Source organism: Lampris incognitus, chromosome 15, assembly GCF_029633865.1.
Source record: "Lampris incognitus isolate fLamInc1 chromosome 15, fLamInc1.hap2, whole genome shotgun sequence".
Taxonomy (NCBI): Eukaryota; Metazoa; Chordata; class Actinopteri; order Lampriformes; family Lampridae; genus Lampris; species Lampris incognitus.
Window position 1 is genome coordinate 39162176 of NC_079225.1, and position 6455 is coordinate 39168630.

Here is a 6455-nt window from a genome sequence, read left to right on the forward strand (position 1 = left end):
GTGGAATAAAAACAACATAGCGTTGAATTGAAGATGTCATGCAACAAAGTGGGAGGCCGGATTGGGGGTGGGGGGTGGGGTCAGCAGCTTGGGATGACCTGATGCTGCGCAGAAGAGCCGGTTTTCTGCAGCGGTCCGAGTTCTAAGCGAGGCCGTTTGTCCACTCGTTGCGCTCTAGCGCAGCGACCTCTGACCTTGCTCGCCGGCGCCGCGGTCAAACGACGAGAGCGCGTGCGGGTAGCTGGCGCGAATAAATGAGCACGCCTAGCTGATGGCGGCGAATTAAAAACACCCCCCCCCTCCGCCCCCACCCACGTGACCCGACAGTGACGTCACGGCCGCTGGTGCGACTCGCAACAGATTTTTTTGCTCGCGAGCCGCCTCGCTTTCTCTGCGGCCTCGCGGGGTGCTCGCAGCGCGGCGTGTGAATGACGTAACGCGGATTGTAGAGTAAACGCGGTATTCCTCAGAGCACCGGTTTCCCGCGCCCCGCCCCCGCAACGCGCCGGCCGGCCGGAAGCGGGGAGAACGCGTCGGATTCTTAAATAACGCCCCGCAGCCACTCCGAGGAGCGACCAGGATTCGTGCAGATTAATGAAATTGTAACTGGCACACGGTGCAATTTATAGCCGGCATGCGAGATATTATGACCCAAATTCTGTCCATTATACAAAAAAAAAAAAAAAACTGCAATAACTCTCGACATCTGCAGCCCTCGCTAGCCTATTTATGTCATCCAGTTTCCATGGCTACCGGGGGGCCATAGATAAAATCGAACGCACGCCTTTCTTTTTTTTTTTTTTAATTTATTTCTGATTTTTCCCCTTTTTTCTCCCAATTTAGTGGCCAATCGATCCCTATTTTAATTCAAACACCCACCCTCATACTGCCTGCGTTCGCCAACTGCATCTCTCTGGCCGGCAGTCTCGAAGGAGACCGCCTCCCCACTTTTGTGACAAGGCGACTCCAAGCCGAACCACTGTTCCTCCGACACACACAGAGACGCATTCACGTGACGAACACAAGCCGACTCCGCCCCCCTCCCGAAGACAGCGTTGCCAATGATCGCTGCTTCATGGAGTCCGGCCATAGTCGGATCTGACGAGACCGGGGCGCGAACCCCAGTCCCCAGTGGGCAACTGCATCGACACAAAGCCGATGCTTAGACCGCTACACCACCGCGGACCGAACGCACGCCTTTCAAGCGCGGCATCAACTTTCCCCCCTGCGAGGAGACGGCGGATGACGCAGTCTCGTCCCGTTACCGGCGATGGCAGGTACGAAGAATCCCACCGTTACGCAACCTCCTACTCATCGTTTCTATGACGACTAGGGGGGGGGGGGACGATCTAAAAATATGTATTTCTTTTTTTTGGTGGTGGTGGTGGTGGTGGTGGGGGTTCTCTCTTTTTCTCTCCAGTTGTATCCGGCCAATCACCCTACTCTCCTGGGTCGCTGCTCCACCCCCTCTGCTGATCCGGGGAGGCCTCCCATACACGCCTCTTTTCACCTGACATTGAGGAGTTTCACCAGGGGGATGGAGCACGTGGGAGGATCACGCTATTCCCCCCAAGTCCCCCCCCCTCCGCCGAACAGGCGCCCCGACCGACCAGAGGAGGCGCTAGTGCGGCGACCAGGCCCCACGGTTCTAGGAACTTTTAACTGGGGGGGGGGGCAAGGGTGGCAAAGGATGTCTAGAAGTGGCCATAATGTGATTTTATTTTTTTGGGGGGGGGATTTCCCCCCTTTTCTCCCCAATTGTATGTGCATGGCCAATTACCCTATTTTCCGAGCCGTCTCGGTCGCTCCTCCACTCGCTCTGCTGCTCCGGGGAGGGCCGCAGACTACCACGTGCCTCCTCCGATACACGTGGAGTCGCCAGCCGCTTCGTTTCACCTGACAGTGACCAGTATCACAAGGGGGACGTAGCGCGTGGGAGGATCACGCTATTCCCCCCAGTCCCCCCCCCCTCCGAACAGGCGCCCCGACCAACCAGAGGAGGCGCTAGTGCAGCAATCGGGACACATACCCACATCCGGCTTCCCACCCGCAGACACGGCCAGTTGTGTCTGTAGGGACGCCCGACCATGCCGGAGGTAACACGGGGATTCGAACCGGCGATCCCCGTGTAATAGGGGCAATAACAATATGTATTTCTGAAAGTATGGAAAGGACCATCCTGAGGAGCATGGATCCCTCGAGCACCCAAAGTGCCCAGTTGCAGCTTGGGTGCCTTTCAGCAACGTCATCTGAACCCATATGTCCCGCAACGGACCCACGGATGGATGTTGTCAAACAGCCCCGCGTATATTGTGATACAACACAAGCGGCAGATGTCTGCAGTGTGTCACTGCGGTCGCCTCTGTCAAATATGTCTTGTATGAGTGATAACATGCATGTGTCATCGAAACCGCCATACACACAAAGAAAGCACACACACACACACACACACACACACACACACACACACACACACACACACACACACACACACACACACACACACACACACACACACACACACACACACCAGAGCATCAAGGCCAAGATGACTGTCTTCCTTCCTTGGGCGCCCACATACGATCCCGCTCTCCTCCCCACAGCGGGCTTGACATGAGATGGGAATGTCCTTCTGTCTGAGAACAAAAGAGCGCTGGGCCATGTTGGCAACAACACACTCTCTTCCTTATTTTCATCCTCGCTCACCAGTTCAGTGAGGGGGAAGCCACGCGCGCGCGCGTGCACGCACACACGCACGCACGCACACACACACAATACCTGACATGGGGAAGGAAGATGACATCAGCTCTTCACAATGACTCATTGTTCCCCATTTAGCCGATCACTTCAAACACAGACGGGGCAGAGATGGCTCGCTGCGGGGCCTTTGTCAGCAATAATGGTCAGATCGCCGCAGCGTGAAACGCAAAAACCGTAAGACCGGCTTCTATTTCACCCTGAGCGGAGAGAGAGAACAAATCACTGCCTCGGCCGTCCAGCATCAAGCGCAACGCCGAGCAGACGGGCCACGTGCAACTGGATCTACCTCCGCACGAGACCAATCATCGGCTCATTTACATAATCGATACAGCGGAGTCGGCGCGCACAGCGGAGTGTGACACGCTGGGGATTAGTTCGGATCCGCGCCATCGGCGTACCGAGGTCCGTTTCTTTGTTTGTACAAGAAGCCCCGCGGGCCCCCCCCCTCGAACGAGCAACGGCTGGATCTTGTCCGCCATCTCGTGGCTGGAAGCCGACACTACAACAGGAACAGGGAGAGCCGTTTAAGCACACGAGTTCGTCGCAACAGAATACACGTTCGCCTTCGTACAGACCCACAGAGGGGCGCACGTCCCTCCACGCCTGGTCGTGTCGGTCTGTCTGAGTCACTGCTGCGCCGCGACGTGTCTTACTGTGCTCTCTGCTGGTACTTTTGATTTCATGTGACCTTCAAGGGCTCTTATTATATGCTGCTAAGTGGGTATATTACGCCTTGTTTGTCTTGATTATTGCATGTGACACAAAACAAGTTTACATGGAGATGGGCGGTACGGTATCATCTTGTAATCTTGTGTAATAAACTATGATGGTATTTTATGTTGTGTTGTCTGCTGCGTTGCGCACAATGCTCTGGTTTTACTGCTGCTCTTCCTTCTGGGTTGTGTCATTTGGTTAAAGGGAGCTGATTTGTGCTCAAACAGGGGGGGGGGGGGTCGCGGGACTGCTGGAGCCGATCCCGGGAGTCATTGGGCGGCAGGCGGGGAGACACCCTGGACAGACCGCCAGTCCATCACGGTCCCGGTGTAGCAGGCCAGATTAACCCCCCCCCCCTCCGCCAACTTTAACCCCGGGTATAGTCGGGCCAGGGGGTATATCTTGGGCTGTTACACCGGGTCTGGCCTAGGGGGGTATGAAATAGCCTAGCCTAAATAATACCCCGGGGTATATAAACTAGACTAGCCCATAATACACCCGGGGTAAGAAACAGGCTAGCCCACTTTAACCCCGGGTATAGTAGGGCCAGGGGGTATATCTTGGGCTGTTACACCGGGTCTGAGTGTGGGGGGTATAATCTGGCCTAGGGGGGTATGAAATAGCCTAGCCTAAATAATATACCCGGGGTATAAAACAGGCTAGCCCACTTTAACCCTGGGTATAGTAGGGCCAGGGGGTATATCTTGGGCTGTTACACCGGGTCTGAGTGTGGGGGGTATAATCTGGCCTAGGGGGGTATGAAATAGCCTAGCCTAAATAATACCCCGGGGTATAAACTAGACTAGCCCACAATACACCCGGGGTATGAAACAGGCTAGCCCACTTTAACCCCGGGTATAGTAGGGCCAGGGGGTATATCTTGGGCTGTTACACCGGGTCTGAGTGTGGGGGGTATAATCTGGCCTAGGGGGGTATGAAATAGCCTATCTTAAATAATATACCCGGGGTATAAAACAGGCTAGCCAGCTTTGACCCCGGGTATAGTAGGGCCAGGGGGTATATCTTGGGCTGTTACCCCGGGTGGTTCCAGCAGAGCAGGATAAGCGGTTATGAATGAATGAATGAATGAATGAACAATCGCAGCATCGTTGAAGATCGTAAATAAAAGCACCAACCGACTGGTGAAAAAAAGGGATCCGAAAAAGTTAAAAGACAAGTTGTGAGCTGTTATATTAGCGCATAATAATAAAAACAAAACTCTTATACAGAGAAAATGAAAAGAAATGTGATTTTCCGGATTTTTTTTTTCCAGCGCAAATGTTTTGAACTACTAATAAGACACGTTAGCCCCTAGCTAACGGATCTGACCCTTTAGCCGAGCGGTCAGTGATGTCGCCTTGTGGTGCAGTACACCCCGTATCGAATCCCGCACCGGGCAAGAAAATAACCGGTCACAGAAATTATCTGGACTTGCGTTTTCGGCATTGTCACGGTTACAATGTGTCCCCTCCCCTCCCCCCGTGCATTGTGTTGCTTTGTCTCCGAAGGGCTCTTCGCAACAGTTCAACCTCAGCGGTACCGACCGTGAATTACAGCACACGTGGTATCATCACCGGTACTGCTCAGAGATGCAACGTGTTGCCTTTACGCTCCGGTCTGCAGCGTGTCACACGTCTCTCGTCCTCCCCATCAGACAACGTTCAAACTTGAGCTTGCGTGTTACGTTTGAAGAACGCCGCCATCGCCATGGTTGCGCATCAGCAGCAGCGGTGCTGACGTTTAGCAAACACGTGCCAGCTAATTAGCTGGACCGGAAGAAATGGAAACGGATGTTCCGCTGTGGCGACCCCTAACGGGCGCAGCCGAGAACAACAGCAGTAGCAGTACTAGCTAAGCAGCTAACACCACCAATCTTGGGGCATCAGGGTGGCGTAGCGGTTGATTCCGTTGCCTACCAACACGGGGAGTGCCGGTTCGAATCCCCGTTCGCCGGTTCGAATCCCTGTGTTCGAATCTCCATTACCTCCGGCTTGGTCGGGCGTCCCTTCCGGATGTGTGGGTATGTGTGCTGGTCGCTGCACCAGCGCCTCCTCTGGTCGGTCGGGGCACCTGTTCGGGGGGGGGTAGCGTGATCCTCCCACGCGCTACGTCCCCCTGGCGAAACTCCTCACTGTCAGGTGAAAAGAAGCTCCACATGTACTGGAGGAGACATGAAGGTCAGATGAATCCGATGTACTAAATTGTCGCTAGGTGTGAATGTTTGTGTGTGTGTGTGTGTGTGTGTGTGTGTGTGTGTGTGTGTGTGTGTCGGCCCTGTGTGATGGCCCGGCGGCCTGTCCAGGGTGTCTCCCCGCCTGCCGCCCAATGACTGCCGGGATAGGCTCCAGCATCCCCGTGACCCTGAGAGCAGGATAAGCGGTTTGGATAATGCAAGGATGGATTTTATACACCCTCATTACTACTTTATGTCTTTACGCATGTAGAAAATGACACACAAAATAATCCATTATCAACCAGGGGCGTCAATTCAGCAGAAGCCAAGGTATGGCAAAGTCAGGTGACATCAAATCAAGTCCCTCAAATTCTCATTCCATCTCAACCATGTGGCTCTGTGCCGGTAGTTAGCGGCAACCATTCATTTCACTTATACAATCGCGTCACCCTAATACAGCCAGAGCCTTGACCCATCCACCTCGACAGTCCTCATCGCCCACAACGGAGTCCGTATCCCCCGCCACAGGTGTAACGCCTCGGCCCTGCTACGGATTATAATATGGCAAGGATGTATTACTGTTTTTCAAAGTGAAACTTTTTTTCACAAAAGTCAAGATGGCTCCTAAAAATAAAAAATGGTCACCGGTAAATGGACAAAACCCCACTGGGGAAAACCACACAAGTCAACAATTCACTTAAAACACTGAGAAATGTGTAATTGAAATATATTATTTCACACTGACCAGGCAAGCCAAGGTACCTCGCCATACCCAGCTGACGCCCCTGAGGTCAATGCACTTCTATGT